Genomic DNA, 26,923 nt, shown 5'->3' with positions numbered 1-26,923 from the left:
TTGCCAATTTGTAAAGTTTTTTTATATGTCCTTAAATGAGAGGCAGTGGCGTAAATAAGGGTATTCAAGGAATGCTGTCGCATAGGGGCCCAAAGGTTTAGGGGGCACTTGAGTGTCCTACTGAACTACGTTTGCATGCTTAAACTTAAAACACGGTTTCTATTATCTATTAACACATACATAATAGTTCTTTTTAATTTTTTAAGGGCCCCCTAATATACGATGCAGATGAAACAGCTAAATTCAGTGTTACAAACACCTAAATTTCAACTGAAGGAAAGCAAAATTTCATTTTGATTCTCCTCTAGAGAACAGCTTTCAAGTTATTAGTAATAACTGAGGCCAGGCTGTTGATCATCTATTGTGAGAACAAGTTCTATATTTCTTGGGGCCGGGCACGTGCAAGATGCAGTCCAAGGTGTAAGACAGCTACGTAAATATATTGAACTTCTTCAAAATATTTACGTGCATTTTGGTGAAATTTTTAAAAGATGGAGTTTATTTTCTTCTTTGATACTATTCTTAAAATTCTAAATCCTACAAGGCGGGTTGGACGATTATCATTTTTGATAGCAATTAAACTAAGATAATTTGACATCTTAAAAACATTGAATTATATTATATTAACATCAAAGAAAGCATAAAGAAAAGACATTGCAAATGGGTTAAAAAACTGGAGTTAAATTTTTATTCTTAACAATTTTTATGGAAAACGTTTTATCTTTTACTATCGCAGCGTCTCAAGTATTGCAAAGAAAATCAGTCTCATCAATATTCAAAAGGTGTTTCTATCAGTATACAAAATATGAGAAACAAGTTTGAATATATTATGAAAGAAGCTTGAGTTTGTTGCAAATAAATGGAGTGCGGGAACTAAATTTGAGAATGAAAATAAATAAATAAATAAAATAAAGACAAAAAATTGTATGGTTTAATGTGAGGATAATAGGTTTGAAAATATATCTTTTAAAGTAAATGTTTTTTATGCTGCTGTTGCTTTTTTAAATACTCAGTTAACATATAGAATGACTGGAATGACAAAAATCGCAATAACGTTTTCCTTTTTTGGACCTAAAAATCTGTCATAATTAACAAATGTGGAAATTATTAATAATATTTCAAAAATACAGAAAACATATAAAGGAGACTTTACTAATGCGCTGGAAGTAAGCTGCTGTTATTTTATAAATACTTTCAGATCAGAAATCCATTAAGAATGTAGTTAAATTAGCAGTGGTAAAATATTATGACATGGCAAGCAGTTATTCTGAAGTGTACAATTTATTTGTATTGTGTTTATCATTACTTGTAACCACAGGCATGAGTGAGAGATTATTTTCAAACTGTAACTTTTAAAAACATATTTGAGAAACACTATGACACAAGATTGGTTGTCAAACCTATCACTATAGAGCGTTGAAGATGAGATGTCTGAGAATAGACGTCCAGGTATTGATAAATAATTTTGCGGAAATGGAGGTTAGGAGCAGCAAATTTTAATAAAGGAGTTTTGTCTTTATGATGAATTTGGCCACTAGCATTACAATTATACTTAATTATAAAAAAAAAAAACATCAGAGAAGACCAGTATGGATGGAGAAAAATTAAAAGAAAACAAGGAGAAAATAACCATACATATTTTTAAAGAAAATCATGTATTCAACTAGTTTAGTGTACCAAAAAGTATTTTAAGAAGAGAGGGGAAAAAAACTTTACTATACCATACCATAAAAAACTTTACCACTTACCCTATTTTCTACAAAGATTGTATGTTCAAATAATTCTCTTTATGAAATTTATGATAAATATGTTTTATATTTAACAAATGTATCATTTACATCATAAAAGTTCTTATTTATTACTTGTATATAATTGCATAAGTCATGTTCACAGAGCAAAGAGAGTAAATCACACTGCACTATATATTAGTGTAATTTCTTATTTGTACATTTACCTATTAAGCTGTCTATCAGTTTATATCAGGGTTTCTTAAACATTTTTCAGTCATGACCCCTTTTTATCATAGAAATTTTTTCACGACCCCACAACCCCATAAAAAAGAAAATTTTGTGGGACCCCATAAGCATTGCACAAATCCGACACACACGTGTGTGAAACTGTCAATTTTTTCACTTGTACTGTAATATACTATTCTAGTTTTAGGTCATTAGCTTTAATTTCTAATTTTAAGACATAGAAAAATATGAAAATTTTAAATACGTAACAAATGAAATGACAGCATCACATGCAAAGCAAGTAAAATGAATGTTTCTTTATAAAAAGAATACATCGAAGTGTTTTCCTTTTTTCTTTGTATGTATTCTCTTATCTTTATCTATTTTCAGATACATTGTGTAAAAATATTTGGTAATTGTAAAATTATTATAATAAGTTACTGAAATATCAAATCTGCCAAATTTTTTGGCGACCCACAGTTTAAGAAACACTGGTTAATAGTATAACCAGTCATTTATTATTTGATAAACTAAACAAAAAAAGTAGATTGGAGCAGATTTCATGTGAAATATTTTGATATATTATTTATACTACACTGGTGTGCAAAAATTAAGGACGAAGTCGAAAAATTAGCATATCAGCTGAACGAAGAGGCAGAGCGGACAGAAAGACCAATCAGGAGATTAAGTAGGTGATGTACGGTAGCACATGCTCAGATATGCAGGTAGACATAATGGGGGAGTGTCTGAGTAGTATAAAGCATGCTGTCGGTGTAAGATCAGTATTTCTGGCAAAGAGATTGCACGCTGTATAGCAGTTAAAATCACACCGAGTTGCTGCCTCAGCGAGAAATGGCGAATAATCAATCTGTTAGACGACATCTGGATGCTTTTACCCGAGGTCAAATCATTGGGAAGTTGGAGGAAGGCCGCAGTATGACAAGTGTGACTGCAGAGTTCGAAATTGCTCACAGCATTGTTTCACGACTTTGGAGACAATTTCAAACTACAGGAACATCAATCCGGGGGCTTAGTAGTGGTCGTCCACGAGGAACCACACCCGCAGATGACCGGTGTATTGCCTTACAGGCCAGAAGGAACAGGTGGCAGACAGCGGGAGAAATCGCTAGACACACGACACAGATGACTTGACAACCAATATCGCGTTTTACCGTGGCCAGAAGACTGCACGGTGGTGGTCTGTTTGCTTGACGCCCTGTACGGTGTGTACCTCTAACGCCTGCCCATCGGAGAAGGCGTTCTCTGTGGTGCCGGGAACACCGTAATTGGAGAGACAATGAATGGGGACGAGTACTCTTTACAGATGAGAGCAGATTCAGTCTGAGTAGCGATTCTCATTGCGTACTCATCTGGAGAGAGCGGGGAAGCTGCAATTATCCCTCGAACATCATTGAAAGGGACAGGTATGGAGGTGGCGGTGTTCTCTTTTGGGGAGGCATCATGCTTGGTAGTCGTACAGACCTTCACATATTCGATGCAGGTTCAGTCAACGGGACCCGTTATTGTAACGAGATTCTTCTTCCCTATGTGCATCTTTTTAGAGGCGCTATGGGTCCGCAGTTCCTTTTCATGGACGACAATGCACCATGTCATCGCACAGTAGCTGCCGAACAGCTCTTAGAGAGTGAGGATATTGAATGTATGAATTGGCCGGCACGATCTCCGGATCTCAATCCCATCGAGCATGTATGGGATTTTCTAGGCAGACGCTTGGCAGCTCGTACCTTACCACCGGTAACGATTCCGGAGCTTCGATTGGCGCTGCAAGACGAATGGGCAGCAATGCCTCAACAACTCATTGACACCCTCATTCTCAGCATGGGCAGACGCTGTGAAACCTGCCTAGCAGTCAGGGGAGATCATATCTCCTATTAAAGACCGGATGCTTCTTGCTGGACACTCATCACAGGGATGTTTCGGCCTTCAGTCGCATTGCGCTCCATGGTACTTTTTCAATAAAGCTTCTTTTTATCCCTCTGATTTCTCTTTTAGTAAGTATTGCTTACATTACTCATGTCCTTACGTATTGGGGATCTTACGGTATTAAATGTGTTGATTTGGAAAGCTTTTGTACAAAGTTATATTGAAAAAACAGTCTCGTCCTTAATTTTTGCACACCAGTGTATATTTATGTGTAACACTTACTGGATTTTATTTAAAAACCTTCCCATAGCTAGACTTTTTTCCTTTTTTTAATGCTATACTTTACATCGACATGTTCCTTTTTTTATATAAACGTATTTATTTGTTATCAGTATGTATCTCAGTGAATGGAGGAAAAAATCTGTCTCTCACACTCACATGCAGGCACACAAAATATCTTAAATAAACTGGTTAAAATTATCTGATGTCAAATATTATACCCAGACTAAAGTATATTCGTATTTTATAGTTGGTAAAGGGAGAATACAGTCAAAATTTGTTAATCCGGAATGATCTATAATCCGGACCTCAAAGCTACAAACTTTCTGCGCATGCGCGTAATACCTTTATGCATGCGCATATGCATGTACGCATGCACATATGCATGTACGCATGCACATAATATGTTTACGCATGCACGTTTAATGTATAACGGACGGTATAAGCTAAGCTAAAATTATCTATTTTAGTTAATGTTGCATATTGCGTTGTTCCTTAATCTTCGAATTGGATCCGGCTTATATGTTTTGCAGACTGTTAGAGCAATTTTATAAAGTAAGTTGGAACTTTCGATTATGTCAAAAAGAATTTCTGATGCTGGAGCTGCCAAAGAATCAACAAAGGGAAAGTATGTTTCGATGTCCATCAAACGAAAAGTGGATAAAGACATATCCTTTGTTTCTCTAACCATTCTGAAATCTGTTTATCAATTTCACACTGCTCTGCGGGGGAGGGGGGAACGTCGCAGCACGCAATGAACTGGAAGTTGATCTGTGAGCACTATCCTTATCTTCAGGGCAGATGTTTTTATTTTATTCAACTTATAATTCCTTACTAAATGTAGTATTTCATCTCGATGTGTTCCGTCTTTGATATGATTTAAATCAAATTCCTCGTCATTATAAATATCACACGCATTATAAATATAATACGCTTCCAATAGTTTTATGGTTGCAATTTTCTAATTTTGACTATGCGTAATGTATGCTTTACGCATGCGTACGTTGAAAGAAATGCTTAATAAAGTAAACAAATAAATATTAAGCTCTTCTTTTTGTAAATTTTGATACCCTTTAGATCATAATTGCTCTTTATTTCATAAATTACATTTCATATTTTTAATTTTATAATTTCTGCGTGCCATCTTACCAGATTTAAACTGATGATCTATAATCCGGAATCGCCCAAGTCCCGACGAGTCTGGATTAAAGACTTTTGACTGTATTATTATATTGAGTTTCATCATTTAAATTTATTTAGAATGAAAGGGGGAAACAGGACACCAAGTCCCTACAAGTCTGGATTAAAGACTTTTGACTGTATTTTCCTTATTATTCTTCCTTTATGTTACATATCTTTCAACTGGTTTCCTAAAAACGTGCTTTTATTTTTTGACAATTATTCCAGATCTGATCAACATCATCATCAAAACATGGGCTTCTGGAATACTTGATTTTTTTCAACTTTCCATTTTTTTAAGCACAGTTAGTTTATCAGGAGGGCCAGGAAAATTTTTTTGCATAGGGGCCTAAGAGTTCTAGTTACAGCACTGATGGGAGGTAATTAATAGTAATTGAAACCAATTTTAGCATGGCTATCTCTGTGTACTTCCTTAATAAAATTTGCCAAAGGGTAATATACCGTATTTGCCATCGTATAAAAGGCACCCCTTTGTTTATACACATTTTTGAAAGATAAAACTTTGTTACTGATCATTATAATGAATTTACTGTATTTTAAATATAAAGTAATACTACAGATACAAAGCAATACTTTTTGCAAATACCCAATCTATCTGGGAAAGAACACCTTTTAATTTTCTTCATCAGTATCCAGATACTTAATCTCCAAAGCTAAATGAAGAGTCACTTGAAACGTCTTCTAAATCAGCATCTGAGTCCTCATACAACAAATTGTCCTCTGCACTCTGTTTCCATGTTCTTTAGCCTACGCAATCACACATAGCTTGTTATGCTGTGTTATAGAAATGCCGACGTTGTTTTAGAGCCATAACTTGCCAACAAATATAAGAAAATTGTACAGTAGAAATTTCCCACACTTAAAAATCGTTCACAAAAATCGGAAAGTTTAAACAAATCCAGCTGTGATCATTGATGACAGCGCCTGCACATTCTCTGAATTAAACGTAACTGTAATATTACCACACTCTGCAAGGAAATAAGAAAAAAAAATCACATAACTCAAAATAGAGAGAATTTTCAGGAATGAAAGTAATCAAAAACTGAGTATCGACGTATAAGACGCTCCCTGTTTTTCAGACTTATTTTCAAAGGAAAAAAGTGCGCTTATGCGCCGGCAAATACGGTAATTGTTTTTCTGTACACTGTATATTGGATGGGTAAAGCTATTGAGTTTAGAGGAGAAAAACTTCATGCCAATATTGAATGAGTATATAACATCACTAGGGTACAGCATAATACTGATTCTTTGCTACATTTCTAAATTATTCATTCTTGTTCACAGCAAATGCTTTTGTTAAAATAAAGTATGTATGACCTTCACATTTTTAATTCTTGTTTCTTCAAGATTGACTACAACATGTCTGGTATATGTATGTAATATATAGTACTGTTTGAGAAATAAAACCAGTTTTGAGTAGTTTTCTGTTTTAAATTAGAGCATGTTTTCTTAGGAAACTTGTGAAATTATCACATCTAGCTATTGTTTGACAAAATTTTTCTGTGAAACAAGTTTTTCCCTACTATTGGTTTAAAATGGAAAGTGCTTTAGTTGAAACAGTTTCAGCGTAAACTTTGTCTAGGGAACATTTTGCGAATGGTGAAAATGTTATTGTGCTTGTTCTATCACTGCCCAGCCAGTCTAGTGGTTAGTGACGCTGAGTGCTGTACTGATGAGTGCTCTACTTCAAATGCCCAAGAATGCACAGATTTTTGTAAGCATATAGTGCCTGTGCAGCAAGGGAGCATTCTTAATGTGCAACAAGCCGAGGATGCTCTCAAGAGGTTGCAGATAGGGAGGAGGAGTGTGAAACCCTTGCATCAACTCTGGGTTGTTTTCTGTCAGAACTGGATAGAACTACGCGGTTAGTGCCACAGGACTATACCTGTATGACTAATAGTGAAATTCTGGTGCACTGTCTACCTCTATCTGTACATGTATGTGCATGCTGTGTCTTGCATAAATCTTCGCCAAAGAACTGGTTTCTGTGCAAGTCAACCAATCTGATATCCAGAATTTCAAAATTCTCGAAAATGTTTCTTTCAATGTGCTGTTGAAATTATGTAATAGATCTGACTGCAGTTTTAAAAACTGGAACAAAGTGTTCCTGTTTGTTGTTTCTCATGCTACTTATTGCAGTCTAGACCAGTAGTTCTCAACTCGAGGGAGGGCAATTTCATAGTTTCATGGAGGGAATGTGGTCAGCCTTTCATTTATGCGAGTTTTAGTTATAAGTATAAAAAATTACTTTTCTTCGTATTTTGGTATTTATCAAAATTTTTTGTACTTTTTCTTGTTTAATTTATGAAACACATTAAAATTATATAAATTTAAATAAATATATAAGTATTTTACGGGAAAAAAAAGCGGCCATCTATCTGTCATTTGACATTAGTGAAAGGGGTGCATCGGGCAAAAAAGGTTGAGACCCACTAGTCTGTACCATTTGATATGTATTCTGGTCCGGAATTTCTTATGTGATGTTTGATGGCTCCCAGAACTGCTGCAAGATGATTTAATGGACTCTGAGAATAAATGCAGTTTTGTTATCAAATGAAACATATTTTATATATATAAATATGTTTCATTTGATGACATATATTTTGCCAGTATTTTATATCATATGGAAAAAATTTTAAATTTTTCATGGAAATAAAAATACATCCTGTCACAAAAAAAAAAAAAAAAAAAAAAATGCACCCAGAAGGAAACGAACTACTGTCACGAAACTTAACATGTATGTAGTGTATGAGGAGATAAACAAATTATTACAAATTCAGAACAAAAGATCGTTTTATGAAGAACTTACGGCATGAAAAAGGTTACAAATCAGTTAAGTAGTATACCCACCTCTGGCAGCTATACAAGCTGAAATACGTTATGGCATCAAATCAAGTAGGTCAGCTATAATCCCCTGCGGGAGATCATGCCGTAATCTTTGCAAATGGGTAGTTAATTCGTCAATATTCTGGAACGGCTTCATTTGCCTTCCAAGCATGTTCCAAATGTGCTGTATTGGCAAGAGGTCTGGTGAGCTGCAGGCCATGGTAGTAAGTCATATCCTTGGAGTTAGACTGTTAGGAGTGGCGTGCAGTATGTGGACGAGCATTGTCTTGCTGATAAATGGCACCTGGGTGACTTTATAGCACAGTTCAGCCAGTGTTAAAATGTCGTCCACGTAACTTGGAGCTCATAGTGCCTTAAAGGACAACTAAAGGTGATCGTGTCTGAACAAATCGCTGTCTACACTGTCACACTTTGTGTAATTCCTGTATGCCTCTTGACATCAAATGCTGGATAGAATCACTGGCCTGGCTGCCTCCACACGCATGTGTGTTGGTCAGCAGCACTCAGACTGAATCAAGATACATCACTGAAGATCCTTCACCATACTCCAGCTTACCCCAGTTTAGCAAAAATCCAATCGACACTGCTTATGATGTGGGGTCAGTGGTAAGCACCTTAACCTGTTTGCGACGGGCACCTCTGTTACCGAAGTGTTCTCTTGAGACAGCACATTAACTAGATGCGGGGACGGGCAATTTACGCTGCTTTGGAAAAAATTTGTATAAATGAAATTTTTCATCCAATTTTTAGAATTTTGGGTTCATTATGAAAAGAACATTCAGGTAGTCGTCAAAATTAATTTTAAGCCTTTATTATTATATTTTCTTTAAAAATTTTATAAAATAATCATTCTAGACTAATTTCCCCCTTATCCCACAAACAAATATATATGGAAAAACAGGCCCACCAGTGGCCGAGCGGTAAAGTCGCTGAACATTGGTAGTTCGGTCCGAGGTTCGAATCTCATGAACGGGCTGGCTGCATGGGTGTTTTCATGGTTTTCCCCATGTATAACGTCTATATCAGCCAGTTTCCCTTAGAAAGTCCTCCACAAAGGCATCCCTCCCCTTAGGCAGATAGCTCTCGAGGCTTTGCCATAATCACACACACACACACATCTACATAGAACATCTACTCCACTATAACCGATAAAAAAAATAAAATAAAAATAAGAAAAATTAATAAATTAAATTAAAAGTATTCCAGAGCATCAAGAACATGTTCATTTGTTTATATAAAATGACGCAGTAAGAGCCATTACATTACTCAACACTGATGAATTAGCGATTATGTATATTCTATGTTTAGATACTACTTTCGTTTCCATTAAAAAAATATATGTTTCGCTGACGATTAAAAATATTCATCCCAAAGCACAAAAAATCTAAGTAAAATTAAGCCAGCGATTCTATCCGGCATTTGTTGTCGAGAGTAAAATGATGCAGTAAGAGCCATTACATTACTCAACACTAACGAATTAGCTATTGTGTGTATTCTATGTTTAGCTACTGCTTTCGTTTGCCATTAAAAAAAGATACGTTCCGCTGACGATTAAAAATATTCATCTGAAAGCACAAAAAATCTAAGAATAATTAAAAAAAAAAAAAAAAAGGAAAAAATATAAGAGTAATAAAAAAATCTCTAATGATAGAATGTCTATCCCACTATATCGCAGAAATAAAAATAAAAAGTACCTCAATGCAGCGAGAGCACGTGCATTTGTATATATCAAATGACGCAGTTAAAGAGACATTACATTGTTTGACTTCTGAATTAGACATTACATTGCTCAACACCTACCCACAAATCTCACTCTCATTCTGAAACAAAATACCAAAAATAAAAATTGCATAGGAATGAAGGTAAACATACTTAACTTTTGATATATTTCCCCATGACAGGCATACAGCTACGTCTAGTGACAACAAAAAATATTAATTAAACGTTCTATCTAAAAGGTCAAATGTGTCCGGTAGAGTGAATTAAATGGCGATTCAAATATGACATACCTGGCCATGAGGTAATGTTCACTGCTGATGCACGTGTGACATGCCTGTACAGAATGGGTTAATGGATGTCGGCAGCATATACCAGCATCAGCCAGTTGTGTCTGAATGGTTTCCTTGATACCACCAGATGCCTGGAAGGTGGTAAATGGTGTCGAATCAATTCTAGCATCATTGTTGGTGCTGAAGTGGCTGCTCATATGCTTGTGTGATCCTCGTACTCATTTGTGTTTCTGAGATTCCTTGACCCGTCGCAACAATAGATTAACCCCTTCGTGAACTATTGTATCTAACACCGAAAAACTACCATATCACTCTGGCCAAGGTGGCGGCCGACATACCTGTTCAACCAACCTGCTTCTTTGAGACCCACTATGTTCCCTTCTCAAAGTCTGACAACTGTTCATACTGCTGCCAGTTACATCTCAGAGCCATCTCTAGTCACAATACTGCCCACCCAAGTCGACAAATTCGTTTGAATAGTCTTACGGCATGAGCAATCATGCTTTTAAACTCTCCCAGCTGAACATCTCATATGTGCATAGCACACTTAGCCTTGTCTCATTAGCATCAATATTTAAACCATTTGCATATATTTTACCAGACCACATCCTTCCGAGTTTCATGATTGTGGCTCAATTTCTTCTGGGTGCATATATTTTTTATGACACAGTATAATACCGTAATTTCGGGTAGATAGGTCACTCTGATGTATGTGCCAGATACATGATAATTGACTTAATTAAAGTTCATCAGATAAGCCATACCACCATATATTTATTACCAAATCGTTTCTCCCAAACAATTCTATAGCTGAATCGTAATTCTCGTTTATGAGCAAAAGACAGAAAATCCAGTATAGTTTACCCCACCTAATAGCAACTTTAAGTAACTAAATTTATTTACTTTCAATAAGGAGTCATTGTTATGGATAGCTGTTTCATATTGATTCCGAAATTCCTGCTAATTGTTTAAATCGCCAAGTTTAGGTAATTTTATAGATGAAGTTTCTGTACTTCGATTCGCAAGATAATTAGAACTGGGTTTATTTTTTACTTCTTCATTAGAATTACAATCTTAAGTACTTTCATGTAATTCTTCTATTTTAACAGTCAAATTACTCTTGTATTCTAGTAGTTTATCATGATACTCTTCTATGGAATAAATTTCTGCATTAAAATTCTTTAAATCTGTTTCCTTCAGTATAGAATTATCAGTCAATTTTATATTTTCAATTTTAGCATTCATCTGATTCAGTAATGCCTTTAAATTACACACTGGCTTATTTTCTTCAATATTCTTATCTATTTTACCAATAAGCTTTGTAATTGATCTCTTTTGACTAGCTCTTACTTTTTTCAACTTTTCCAATTCTATTGTAAATAAAGAAATTAAATTTTCGTACCTTTTCAGATGTATATCAAACTATTTAATGGAATCCAAATCTTGACATTTGCGATTCCTTACACCAGCTCTGATGAAATATAACAAGAAGTGTAAATACTTATCCAAGTAAATAATATCCAAATGCAGTCAGCTCATTTGGAATGAACCAACATAAATCCAAACACACACACACACAAAATGTTGAATTGAAGAATCAAAAATATAACTTCCTGACTAATGCACCAAAATGTTCGATAGACAATAGGGCACTGCATATCTCCGAAATTCTATGAAAATTCTATTTAAGGCCGGCAGCATCTAAAATTCTACAACTAGTGGTTCAGTGATATTTCTATATCCCCCCCCAAATCTAGTTTAAAACAAATTTCTTTGGATATCATAAGCTCTATAATCTAATCTGACATCTCATTTACAACATTCAAGCTGTCAAAACAAGTCAAAAAATAAGTTCTTAAGTTCAGACTGTTGCCATTCAGAGGCAGAGAAAAGTGTCTGTTCAAACCGAAATATAAATTAAATGCTAGGCTTAGTACCAGAAAGTTCCCTCCCCCCCCCAGAGTTAAAATTTTAGTAATACGCATTTTCTACATCCTTAAACTTTCTAATATGTGCATTTCATCTTTAAAGTATTAAATATGCATATAAACAATGGTAATATCAAAACTATGCACTTAATAAGTATCGCTACAATGTCTCCATAATTATATATCTAATATTTTTAGCACTCTCTCTTAACTGTAAACATCTCTTTATAATTCCTTTTTATTCTTTGTTTCACAACTGCAGATTAGTGCATCTGTTCCAGGAAAGGTTTTCAGAACTTCCCCAATCTCTGCATGTTATGTGGTATGTGTTCATCACTATATCATTCAAACCCTGTTTTGTAGAATGACTGTTCACACAATTCGCAGATTTCAGATTCAGCAAATAATCATTATAAAAGATTTTCCAAAATTATCTAACAGCTTTTCATGATACAGATGCATTTTTAAGAGAATTTCTTTAGTGCTGTACATGTTATCAATGTATTTGATAGGAGGCAAATTTCTATCCTAGCAGGAAATCAGCAGGTGACAAAACTTGAGGCTCATTGTTTGTAAATCAAGGATTGTCGATTTATCACCACTTCACTTTCAACCAGTACAATTTCTAATTCTCTTTGGCTAGAAGTGATTTTCAACCAATAATTTTTCTTAATGTTTTAATGGACCACACAAGTCTGCTCTATAATCCGCCCCACCAGGCTCCTCTTTCGATGAGTTACGTCTACTGAATGCCCTTTGTGGAATAAAAAACATTTGTCAGAATAGCTTAATACATGCCTTGAATGTATGAGCATTATCTGAGTATATTCAGAGCACAACCGTCTTCTTGATATAATTCGACGATGAAAGGCAAATTGGAAAGATTTAGTTCTAGGTGAAGGTAATGATGTCATGGCTTGTCGCTGCATCATGCACCAGAAAATCTACAAATTTAATTTTGGGTGATGCTGTACATGAAAACTTAAAGATGATTTTTATAGTCTTCCTTCTGTGAACAGTACTCCTCGCTTAGAAAAAGATTCTTCAGTTCATAATTTTATAGTTTTTGGAAGTAACTGCTCAGATTTTAAACTATTAATTTCATCAATAAAATGTTATATTGAACTTCCTTTATGAAATACAGTTCTGTGGCAGAGCTCTGCAGTCAAGGTTCTTTTTTTCTTGTCATTTTTATTTCTTAAGTTGTAAATAAATCCAAGGATCCATCCAGTCACTTAAATAGCTCTAAATAATTTACTGTACTTTACAAGACTGAAACGAAGATTAGATTTTTCTGTAGTGATGGTTGTACAGTGCCTTTATACACTTTTTCTCTTCTAATTCGGCATCACAAAATTCCATTTGTTGCAATAATTTTTAAGTGAAGCACTCACTGTTTCAGCTAACCAATCCGGTCTTGAGTGTCATAATTTTGAAAATAACTAATATCCAGGAGAACATTTGGTATATAAAATGTGTACTGGACTAGACTTTCCACTACAATGGCTGCATTTACTTGGGGATATTTTACTCCATTTACTTAATGATTTGATCATTAATGATTGTTTTCCTATATTTGATTTTTTTACAAGCATTCTCTAACATTCAAGAGCAGTATGGGACTCAATGAACTACTATCATACTTACTATCAGTTCATAAATAGGTATTTTTTTCACAAACTGGAAAAGTTCTTTTAAATTTTAAGCAAGTCTTACAGATGTTAATGTGCCTGACAGTTCTAGCCTTGGCAGTGTGAGTTTTTGTTTTATTGGTGCAATTCTAGATTTTACTGTAACAAATGCTATCTTCCCATTGTTAACCAATCTGAAACATACAGCTGCACCATATACTTCTAATTAATGTGTCGTAGAAGAAATGTGATTTGGTACTTTTATTTTGATTCAGTTTGCTTGGGAAATCTTTTGTGAAACATCTGGAATTTTTTTAACTTTTCAATTTTATTGCATCTCTTGGACCACAACTGCTTGCATTTATTTGGAATCTTCTTGCCAAATTCTAAACTCATCTGTCAAAAGTTCTGCATTATCAATTTTGCATGTAACACAAATGGTGCCCGGAAACTTACTGGATAGAAAATAGTAGCTGTTACCTTTCATATACTTCTTTCTGTGTTTTATATGAAACTATTTTGTGTTTTGCGCAGGTTATCTACATTCAAGGAAATTACATCTCTTACTAATATACTAGTTAAGTCCTAATGTATTTAAAGAATTATTTTATTCATTTCCTGAATTATTCCACTATCATCTCAAAGTATTTTTTAGTTCTGATTTTTTTTCTAAACTGATGCAAATTCAACCCAGCGTCTTACTGCAGTACTTAACTTAAAAGTCTATTCTACCAAATCTGCTTCATAGAAAACATCATCTACCTAGATTGAGCCACTCGACATCTAAAAAAAAACTGTTTTTTCTATTTTTTTTTTATTATTATAATGGACACCAGAATGAAAGGGCTGCATGGCACTCTAGAAAGAATGCCAATCATTCTATAATGCATCAAATTGCAATTATTATCAAAGTATAAAGACTGTTATGTTTCCTCACCAATAAACATTCTAAACAAGTTTTATTATCTCTTCCAGTTAATGTGATGTCATTAACATTTGTCTTCTTCAAAAACCTTTTATTCATTTTCATCTTCACCTTGCCTAACCCCCACTACAAAAATCTTTGTTGTAACTCTTTTCTCAATCTTAATTTGTATCTGAGTCATTTTTGAGATCCTGATCTTCTACCAAGTCTAGATTAAAAAATCCAACTTCTTCAATGTCCCATTCAGGAAAAGGTCGAGAGTTGATGATTGTTTAACAGTCACAAAGAATTATTTGCAGTTCTTCAATATCCATCACAGAGCATATGCAAACTTAATTTAACCTCCCTACTCCCACCAAACTATCAAGGTATCTTTATATAGGTTAAATATGGTAAGTCTTTTTGCTTCAAAAATTCTTCTGCTGCATCATTATTCATTTCATCATCCTAAATTTCCTTTCTCTCCTGGGTAGAGGGCAGTAAAAGTTTAAAGCATAATGTTATAGGGCATGCAGATCTTTTGAGATTCTGTGGAACTCAGTTAAGAGCTAACAGAGTTTTCCATTACTTCATCTTCCTTGCATCCCTCATCCTTCTGGACTAACCTCTAAAGTATTAGGTTCTCTGTCTCATAATAGCCCTAAAATGTTTGATTTGCTAGTTTCAAGCACACAAGTATTCAAAAAAATGTGTTTCTGATCTCTTGCATGATATTGTGCTTCTTTTTTAAATTTGGGTAGCTTCTTTTGTGAAAGCTTATGATTTGTCTCTTACACTGACTATTCTCTTAGCAGTTTTTCTACTACTACAGTTTTTCTACAATAGACTGTAGATCTTTCACCTTGTTCATTACGTTCAAGTTCCTTTATCAAGTGATGATTAGTAATTGTTTCTAATAAAAAAAGATCTGCAAGTAATGCCAAAACCTATTTGATTATGGTGAAAAATTCCCAAGTTTCATTTGTGTCAAGCCACAAAGAATGGAAGTTTTCCTTCAAAATAAGCAAACTTTCTGTTTACATCCCGCTCACTCGAGTATTTAGCATTTTTGTCAATCTGCACTAGCTAAATGCCAAGGATGGCAAGAAAGGATGTGTGGCTTACGAATAGTCAAAAAAATATTCGATATGAAAATTGCATTTTGTGTTTGCTACACATTTAGTAAGACAGGCATAACTATTATCTTGAGACAGCTGCTTCTTGATAAAATTCATAGGCTTTGCTTTCCCCCTTCTGTTTTGCATCTGTTATTTCTATATACCTGCTTGCCCTTAAAACATTTGTTATACAATTATATTAAATCCCAGTTTACTCTTTGATATAGCTTATAGATAATCCCATGATGCAAATGAGAGCATGAGTTTTGATTAGAAAGTAACCCTTCCTTGTCTGCATATGTATTCTTAACTAATCTAATGGTATTAACTGGCATGAAACATGCCAAATCATATTAATATGAATTAAAATGTTTTTGCAAAACTAGAAAAATGGTTTAGGAGGTGAGAGCTCTCATATTGATCTGGTGTAGAAGTAGTCATGTGAACATGCACCAATTGGATTAGTTTTCACATCGTATTGTGAATGATAGAATGGAAAATTTAATAACTGCTTTGTCTGGGTATTACATAACCATCTTTCTAAATTAACCAGTTAGTCGTGTGTCTTTGGTATGTAAAGTAATTAATTCAATAGTTTCTTTTTCTCATACTGATCAATATTTTGCAGTAGCTCCCAAATCATTCTAAGTTGTTTATAGCATAATATTTTTGTTTTGTTTTGTTTGTTAATATGTGTGTGTAGGTAGGTTGATATTTGTGGGATTAAAATGACTCTGAGTTATTAATGCCAAAAAGCTGTGAAGTTTTTTTTGTACTCTATTATTGCTCTATGCTGCTAATTAATAACATTATATACAATTTATATGACCTCTAATTATTTATTATAATAGTAAGAATGTTTATTATGCTTCTTAATATCATCCGAATAGAGAGGTTTAATTACTTTGATATCCTTCAACACATGGAAACCATTTAATAAATGAATGTAATTAATTTAATAAAGTAATTAATAAAAAATAAAAAATATCTGATTAAAATAATTGTTGAAAGTAATTATTTGCTAATTTTTAAGCTGTAATCACACACACACACACACAAAAAAAAAAAAAAAAAAAAAAAAAAAACCCACACACACATATATATTTATTTATTAATAGGTTAGGATTCCGAGCAAGAGAATCATTCTGCATTTTATCTTTTTAATGAAAAAGGTTTTTTTAAAATTTCCATTGCTAAGAATCTCATATGTAGAATATTATTCATCACATCCTATTATCAATTGCATGGGGAGTGTAGTTAGTATGTAATTCCTTTTATGTTGATAACTTACCAAAATAATGACAGTAATCATAATTGTTGATGAGCAGCTTCAGTAAAGAAAAGAACTTATTTAAAGGAAAGCTTGAAGTGGAAGTTGATTTAGCCGTGTTGCTGTTAGTTGATTTTGACCTCTCTGGTCTCATGGCATATCTGTAATTGGTATTGCAAAATTGCTGTCTGGTTTTGTTTTTATAACTAAAAATGCCGTATTTGGCGGCATATAAGATGCATCCTTATTTAGAAGGCCACACACATGTAGATGTAGAAAAAGTTATGTGTGTCTAGATCTTTATCTGGGCTAAAAATAGCATTCAGTATTGAAAGTTAACCTGTGTCCTTCACGTATAAGACGCAGGTAACTTTTTGAGACCAAATTTAGGAAAAAAAGTGCGTCTTATATGCCGTCAAGTACGGTATTTTAACGATAATGTCTGCCAATAGAAGGTGCCTGTGAAGTGCGTGTTCATCTAACTGATGCTGCCCTGCAAGGAGAGAACCTGTAATCTTCTGTCTGTAGCATGACAGTTTTACTTATCACTTCTGAAATAGCTGTGTCTGGAGCAAGCTGTAAATATTCAACTTCTATTCGCGGTGCTTGCAACACCTCACATGACACATGTGGTGGGCGACAGACACAAAGATAGAAATTCATGTGTGTGATCTCACTAGTTCAAAGTATGAGACACCATATACTCTGATACTGCAGGAACAATAACTTGTTCAGTATTGCCACCATTTGACATTTCAGGAATCATAACTTCACAATCAATATCAAGAGATTTGAGCGATCCACATTGTGTCTGTCATCAAGGTCTCGAATAGAAGGGGCCAAAGATCCAAAGACCCTTTAGCTCATTTAGTATTGTCTTCAACTATGACAAATCAGATGATGTAAAACACAACCAAAAATTAAAAAGACATGACTAATTCAGTCTTCAAACTGCTTTAGAAAAAGAGAAAGAACCCAAAACGCTTCAAAACTGTCAACATCTTCACATGGTGACGACAATATTTTACTTACAAATAATTGGTTATTATGCATTTAATATTAATTGTTAGCTGTTGTTATAGTGTTATAATAGCTTTTTAGCTTTTCACAGAAACAAAAGATTTGTTGAATCTTCTCTTCACAAACTGAAAAGAGTTTGGCCCCAAATTCCAGTATGCAACAAACTGTGATTGGATATGGATTGCCATTACTAATAAAAATTTTTCTCAAATTTTGTTTCACAATATCTGTGCTGATGGAGGGGTTTATGTTCTATGTATAAATGTTTCTGATCAGTAAATGGTAAAGCTTTGTATTTATTAGCATAAGAAGACTTAACACAGTCTAAAAAAGTATATTATTATAGTTATTATTCTTGAGGAGACCAGTGAATGTAAAGACTCAGTAACTAATGTAAAGACTCAGTATGTAGCAAGCTATCCTGTCTGTATCTAATCTCTGTATCAAAAACAAACTTCAAAAAGTATTTGGATACATACAGCTAATTTTTCAAAGAGGAATATTATGAAAAGTCTGGAAAAATTAGAATGAAATTTAAATGTGTGCAAATTATTCATAAAAATAAATTTGTGTGGATCTATAAAAATAAGTCTAACCCTTTATTGACCCACAACAAATCATTCTTACTTTTATTTTTATTACTTATCCCTAAATTTAATCCCTAATCCTTTTAGGACAACTAAATCCCAGCCAATAATTTGCTGTTTTTAGTTAAAAACTGTTATTGCTTACTTCTTGTTATGCATCTTATATCAAATTGGTGCTTTTATTTCACATTAATCTTCAAAATTATTTTTCTTTTTTGGAAATGCAAGTGAGTATTATTAATATTAACCTGTTAACCCTTTGAAGTGCACCAGTATATATTATATACCGGCCTGATAATCGAAAGTGTACGTAGGGGGGGTTGATTCTTGTTATCATAGCATGAAGCATACTCTTTTTATATGGTATCTAAAGCATAAAATATAATAACTTCAAAAATGCAACATAATTTTTCAGCTGAGTCGTACTGTTTCATTTTAATTTTTTCACCTGAGTAACATCTCGTTGTAACATATGTGGTTTCTGCATGCAAAAATTTTAGCAAATTTGCAGCATGATACGGTTTCTGCATGCAGCAATGCATGCAAATTTGTTAAAATGTTTCATAAAATAATAATATTGAATTTAAATCACTTTTAAAATCTTTTTACCCATATTTTTAATAAGTATATTCAGCTGGGTGGCATCATCAAAGTGCGAAAAACGTAAGTTTAATTTTCTAATTTTAAATTTCTAGTGAAATTTTAAAAGTTTTCTGCCTTCAGACTTACATAACTGTGCTCAAGCACCCATCTTTATAGATGCACATAAAAAGTTTGCAGAAATAGATGGAAAAAAACAAAAATTAACAATTGGCAGCTACCTGGAAAAAAAATGTCATAGAGAGGCACCTTTATAAAATAAATTCCGGCCCTCAAAATTCAGGGTTTCCCTCTAGATTTTTTTTAAGTCTCAATTTTGTGTCCTAAGGGTCTGTAAGTTACAATTTAAATTATTTTATATACCGCCCCAAAAAGGGTTAGATTACTATATCTTAGCCTTTAAATTTACTAAAAAAATCTTCATTTTCTATTCCTAATATTTTTAGTCATGTCAGGCTGAGTATTCCTGAAGTTACAAATGTGATAAAGCATACAAAACACCTGTCATTTGAAATTATTGTTAATTACAATCATTGATATGTCTGATTTCATAACTTCTGAAATTGCATAGAAATGCTAAAAAGTTATTTTAAGTGAAGCTGATTTTAACTTATTTGCTAAATGTATAATGCACTGTGAAATTTGGCATGAATCTGTTAATGTTATGTCATTCTGTTATTTGTCTGGAATCGGAGATTTACTTTTTCCTCGTCTTCTGACTCTGCTAAGATGTGTGGCCTGCCAGTGGCTGTGGTTAAGGACTGTATACTGGACGTTTGACCTGACTTTGATCCTTGGTGAATGGGCTAGCTGCATGGTTGGTCTTTTATGATTTTACCTATATGTAATATGAAAATGAACCAGCTTCCCTAAGAGAGTCCTCCACAAGCCATCTCTCCACTTAGGCAGATAGTTCTTGTGAGCTTTGCTAATTTAAATAACCTACCTAATCTGTCAAGAAGTATGAAAGCTATTTGGCGCTTGCATGTAGTCTTTTTAAATTTCTTACAATTGTTTCTTTTAAAATCTGATTTCTTTTTGTTATGCTCTTTTGTTTTTTTCTGAGACTTCTATTTTACCATGCTTCATTGTTACTACTTATAGTAAAGGACGGATCCAAAAGCCAGAACCTTTTTCATCACTAAAACTTTCCATTTCACATGTTTTGACTAAAAAGATACGAGTATTTTTTGTATCAATTATACATAAATAGAGATTGTTTTGTTCCTTTTTTTAAGGTTTGCTTTTTAATTATAGGTATAATGGCCTTCTGGGAGCTGTCATACTTTTGCAAAAATGTGAGTATTCCATTTTCCTTTTTTTTTTTAGTCAAAGTAGTTTAGTTTTACGATAATATTGCAGAGTGCTCATTTAATTCATAAAGTCTTATATTTTAAAGCGTTTAGAGCATCTGATTTTAATTTTCTGCACAATAAAGGTATGCAAAAATATGTAACATATATGTGTAATGTCCGCACTCATGTATTGTCCACATCCCAGCTTTACCGATGGAATTTATGTAAAAAAAAAAAAAAGATGACCCACACCCCAAAAACTAAAGAATGTATTACTTTAAAATATATTTTATAACATCGCCTTTTTCCCTTTAGTCAATAAACATCTTTAAAGAAAGAGTATGCATTTGCTTTGTCTTGGCTGTTGTCAGGATGGAAAGCAAAGATTTTCCTTGCATTCTGGTGCAGCTGTGATTCAGTCATAACCTTGGCTCCAGCAGAGCACTTGGTAGATGTGATAATAAATGCAGTTCAAACAGGTTTTCACATTTCCAGAAAATACCGTTTTGTAATGAAATGACTTTCCCCTCTTTCCTCCTTAGAGCATTTGCATATTTCAAGCTTTCTTTTTTCATTCATAGTATCATTTGGAATTTGTGATAGTTAGTATGTAGCGTGCTTGAAATGGGGGAAAATACAGCGTCTTTTAAACTGAAAGTTGTAGAATATGCGTAGGAAAACGGAAAAAGAGTAGCAGCATAAGTATACTGTCAAAAGTCGTTAATCCGGACTCGTCGGGACTTCGGCAATTCCGGATTATCGATTTTTCCGGATTATAGATCATCATTTTAAATCTGGTAAGATGGCATGCAGAAATTATAAAATAAAAAATATGAAACCATAATTTATGAAATAAAAAACAATTATGATCTAAAGGGCATCAAATTTACAAAAAAAAAAAAAAAAAAAAAAAAAAAACGCAGCTTAATATTTATTTGTTTACTTTAATAAACATTTCTTTCAATGTAATTTGTTTAAGTTGCTTCGTTTTATGTGATGATACTTGCTCTTTAATTCTATAAACAGACATAATTTTTTGTTCAGTTACAAAGTTCCGCTGTTCAAGTCCTATAATTGCTGTGTCGAGAATACCGACTAATTTGTCAATCAAAATGTTTTCGTTTTCAATAACCTCTGTATCACTTTTTTCTTTATCAGAAGTGAATTATAATGACGAGGAATTCGATTTAAATCATATCAAAGACGGAGTACATCGAGATGAAACACTACTTTTAGTAAGGAATTATAAGCGAAATAAAATTAAAACATCTGCCCTGAAGATAAGGATAGTGCTGTCAGATTAACTTCCAATTCATTGCGCGCCGCGGCTTTTCGGCGTTCCCCCCCCCCAGCCACAGAGCAGCGTGAAATTGATAAACAGATTTCAAACTGGTTTGAGAAACGAAGGATATGCCTTTATCCATTTTTTTGCAGCAATTCCACTTTTTGTTTAAGGACTTCTAAACATACTTTCGCTTTGTAGATCCTTTACATATTAGCAAATACATATTGGAAATTCTATTTGACATAATCGAAAGTTCAAGCTTACTTTTATAAAATTGCTCTAACAGTCTGCAAAAAATAATAAGCCGGATCCAATTCGAAGATTCAGGAACAACGCAATCTGCAACATTAACTGAATTAGATAATTTTAGCTTAGCTTATACCGTCTGTTATACATTAAACGCGTAAACGTATTACGCACATGCGCACACACATATTCGCAGCCGTAAAAGTCTTGAAAGTTTGTAGCTTTGAGGTCCGGATTATAGATCATTCCGGATTATGGGTGTCCGAATTAACGACTTTTGACTGTATAAGGTGTACAAAAAGTGTGTGCGTAATTGAAGCAAACAGCGGGATCAGCTGGCAGCAACGAACAAAACAAGATGTGCATTTCATGGTTCAAAATGTAAGTTTCCGAACTTAGGAAAACAAATAGCTGCTTATGTTCATGATATGCGTGCTTAAGGATACACAGTAACATGGGAAAATGTGCCAAATAAGAATGCTTGTTGTGGCACAAGAAGGCATTACTACATCACACTTCAAGGCGAGTACTGGTTGCGGTGAATGATGAAACGAATTGGATTTTCATACAGTGCGTCACAACAGATTATTAAAAAAATAATGTGTACAAGATATTAAAAGAACCAACGTTTATTTAATTTGTGTAAAAGTAAATATTTAAATTGCAAGTGTTGGTTAATTTGTGCATTTATATTGTGCTCCTGTGGTAACTAATACCCACCGAGTGTTGATAACGTAAACGGGGTAATAGATATATGTGGATAGGAGAAAGTGAGTTTGTAAATTTTAGGTAGCTATTAGACAACTTTAAATTTGATACTTTTATTACTTATGCCATTTTCTTCCACTTAGAACTTAACTTGGCTGTTTGAAATGGAATTTACACCCAAAATTACTCAGAAAAAACGCGACATTTGAACGATCCATGTAATATCTGCACCTGCATTTTAGTGATGTAATTTTGCTAAACAAAGTGTGGACATTATGTGAGCATATACGGTATTAAATATTATCAAAAGTACTCTGAAGCCCCAACGTTTAATATAAGTGCCAAAGAATACATATATTGCAAGGTTTAACATGAAAGAGAAAGCAAATATATTAAGTTGAGATGTTAGGTTAGGTTTTATTAACTTGTGTGGTGATATGGCATAGGGGTAAGAATTTTCTGCCTTTTAATATGGGCTGATTGTAAGATGTCATTTGTGTAGCATATTTATGCAGAGAACTGGAAAAGTGACATTGCTACATTGGTCTCGGCGATGCCAGCCTTATTCTCGGGACACCTGTGTGGTGCAGGATGTTACTTACTTTGTATGTGGGTATATTTTGATTTTAAAATAATCTTATGTGCTAAAACTGCAGTGCGACACCGTTATTATGATTTTCTTGATTTGTCTTAAACGCTATTTTTCAGTATGCAAATTTTAGGTTACATCTCAACTTGGCCAATATTGTGCTTTTATAAATATACTAAACAGAAAAGGATGTGTATTAAATTAAAGATAATGAAAACAGTGTGGCTAATGTTTCTTTAAATTCATGTATTTGAATTATATTTTTGCGATGCAAAAATTTCACTTTGCAACTCTATTTGGGATCAGGATTCACAGTTTAATAAATGTTGATCTAGACCAGCATTTCTTACTCCAGGTGGGGGGTCACAGGACGAGCAGCAAGGAGTTGCCGAAAATTTTAGCAGTTTTGATATTTCTTTAACTTATAATAATTTTATGATTACCAAATATTTTTACACAATGTATCTGAAACTAGATAAAGTTAGACAATACAGACAAAGAAAATGTTTCGACACATTGTTTTTATAATAGAAACATTCATTTTACTTGCTTTGCACATGATGCTGTCATTTCGTCTGTTACTTATTTAAAATTTTCACATTGTTCTCTGTCTTAAAATTAGAAATTAAAGTTAATGACCTGAAACTGCAATATTATATTACAATACAAGTGAAAAATTTGACAGTTTCACACATGTGTGTATCAGATTTGTGCAATGCTTATGGGGTCACACAAAATTTCGTAAAATTATGGGGTCCTGGGGGTAGGGAAAGAATCTCGGTGATAAAAAGGGGTCTTGACTGAAAAAAGTTTAAGAAACCCTGATCTAGAGCTTCCATTTTTAGAAAAAAATAACCATTTAAGTAAAAACAAATCTATAGAATGAAATAAAAAAGGACCCATGACAGCATTTGGCTGTTGGGATAATTTTTCTGTGTCAGATTATAGCTTTCAGCAAAATTTAAAGCGTGTCTGCCAGTTTTCACAAAGTTTTCATAATTTATAGAAGAATTACATTAGTTTTAACACAAGATTTGTATTTAAAGCTCGTATTTTTGCCAGAAATTTGGGTTACTATTTAAAAGTTGTTCTCTTTGTAATGCAGAGAACAAACAATCTTTTCCCCTTTTTGCTACATTATGAATTCTTTTGTTGTTCATTGCCAAGTTTGGTAGTTTTGAGATCAATTTGTTCACAGAAACTTTTGTTTATTGATTTGTGAATTTTATGACAATTGTTTTAACAAATATAAGAATGTAATTATGATGTGTTATAAATAACTACAGCATATTAAAATTTGGTTTTTTAGAAAAACAATATTAAATTATTTTTGTTTCAGTCATGTTTTAAAACGCCTTTGCCTTTCATTTTCACGATTTTTGAATATATTGATTCTGAAATTTAAGCAAAATAATAAATATGGTAAAGCTGAATTTTTAACTTTTTTTCCATTAATGTTCAAATTAATTTCATTTGTCCTAATTTTCATAAGTAATTTTCCCTGTTTAATTCTTTCAAAATACTCATATGTGTATAAAATACATATAAGCTTTTTCTATAAAATTCATTTTATGAATTTTTGTGAAATTCTTTAGAAAGTCTTACGATTTTTATTTTCATAAAGTTGGCAAGTATTTTATTGACTAAAAATCAAGGAAAAGCCACTGTGAAAAATATAATAACAGTAATAAGATAGAGTAAACTGGAGGGAACTTGTGATGAGATTTCTGTGTTATCTGGAGAATTCTCAGGAAAAAAACTGTGAAACGGCAGTACTTCCTTATTATCAAGCCCCCTTCCCGTTACTTAAACAGTACCAAGAGGCCTCTTATTAATGAACTGTAATAAACCAGCAAGCCTATTGACAGCTTTTCTTGTGACAGGTGCATTTATGACTATGTTAAGGATTTCTAGCCGTTTGTCAACAGTTTGCGAAGAGTTCGGTGTATTTTTGCCATTTTTGCACAGTAATTAACAAGAAGGCCTTTGATGCAATTTAATAACAGTGCTGTAATAATAAGGAACTGAATTATAGAGTGTCACTTAAGTTTCTAACCAGTTATTTTGGGTTAATTTACTTTTCTATAAAGTTTCATTTTTATTTCCCTGCCAGAATGCAAGTTTCCAGCATGCATAATATTCAAATTAGGTAGAAGGAAGGAAGTATCTAAAGGAAGATTATGGAGGGTGAATTCAGTGACTTTGATTCTCTAGCAATTCGAATTCTGCGGCTTTGAGTTATTCTTGCCATTAGGCTTGTTTACGCCAACTTCGGTTGGAACCAGCTTGTGCGTTAAATTGTGAAGCTATTACGCTCTATTTAAGTTTCATTAATTTTTGTTCATCCATTATTTTTGATTTAAAACTTGAACTATTGGCTTCTGTAAGTGCAAGTTGATGTTGTCTGTTAAACTTTATTTGGGTTAATAAAAGGATCATTTGTACTCTTTCCCTGTCTCTATGTATTTATAGGACATAGTGAAAACTCACAAATTTTCTTTTGGAGTTCCGGTTTAATTGTATGCTATCTAAGAAGGCCAGATCTTATAACATTTTCAACTTTTCACCCCAGATGTCTTTCTCTTAAACACATTTCTCTTTCTTTTATTTTCTCTTCTTTTATTTTGTGATTTTCATTAGTCAGAAATATGGCAAACTTTGATTCTAAATTTGTTGTATGGGCAGGCATCTGTAGTGAAGAATTTTTTGTAGAAAGGTATTGAAAATTGGCAATTTAAAATAGTCTCCTTAATTTGTATTTGCATTGTATCATTCCATACAATTTTCTGAAAATTTTCTCAATATTGAAATTACTAAATTAAGATTAGTAACTTCTGCTCATTCTAGAGACATACAGTTTAAAAAAAAATGAACTTATAAAGTAAATCATAAAATTCGGAGATGAAACAAAATCTTACTGAGAAAGAAGTTGATTATAGTACGCAAAAGGAAATTCTTCTCCAAAGGAATGTCGTTGAAAATATTAACAAATTAACACATACTGCAGCAGATGATGCAGACAAATAGAAACATTGAGTTTGTTCACTAAAGCAAATTAACTTAGAAATGTGGTGAAAGAGAGGAAGATACATCTCAATAAGCGGAAATATCTGAAACATTTTCAGACTAAAAAGGCACATGGACAATTTGTTTCTTACAGTATATGATTGTCTTAATATCATTTTAAAATTAGTGCAAGAATTTATTTGTAATTATCTGCTATTATAAACTGCAAAATTTTCATAGATTGTGATTTAAATAATGCTTCTTTTAATATATGTTTTTTTTAATAAAGGAATTTTTTAATAATGACAGTATAAATCTTCTTAAAAATATATTTCACAGTTTTAAGTGTAAAATATAAAAATTTCAGAAAGCTATATTCATAATTTAATTTTAGCTTGAAAAGTTGTAAAGAGTTTTATTTTCAAACTGTTGTTATTTAAGAAGGCCAGACACCTGCAACTTAATGCATTTATTGGGAATGGCAAAAGTCATTAGTAATTTAGCCATCTCATCACTGAAAATGTTAGCCATGCAGTGACAGAACTACACACGTGGGGAAGGG

At 33.2% G+C, this 26,923-nt stretch overlaps 1 protein-coding gene across 4 annotated transcripts in view; it reads left to right on the top strand.

Annotated features, from left to right (window-relative positions):
- The window catches only part of Ask1 (apoptotic signal-regulating kinase 1), a 259,398-nt gene that overhangs the window by 18,556 nt on the left and 213,919 nt on the right, over positions 1–26,923 (top strand). For all 4 annotated transcript variants that reach the window (XM_035377348.2, XM_085807445.1, XM_035377341.2 and 1 more), the window contains one exon: positions 20,490–20,530. The gene's annotated coding sequence lies outside the window, so the exon portion shown is untranslated. The remainder of the gene's footprint in view (positions 1–20,489; positions 20,531–26,923) is intronic.

The sequence above is a fragment of the Stegodyphus dumicola genome, chromosome X1 (assembly GCF_044657685.1).
Source record: "Stegodyphus dumicola isolate Sdum_Otavi_A_Nest chromosome X1, ASM4465768v1".
In the NCBI taxonomy this organism is placed as follows: domain Eukaryota; kingdom Metazoa; phylum Arthropoda; class Arachnida; order Araneae; family Eresidae; genus Stegodyphus; species Stegodyphus dumicola.
This window is presented reverse-complemented; position numbering and strand designations above follow the sequence as displayed.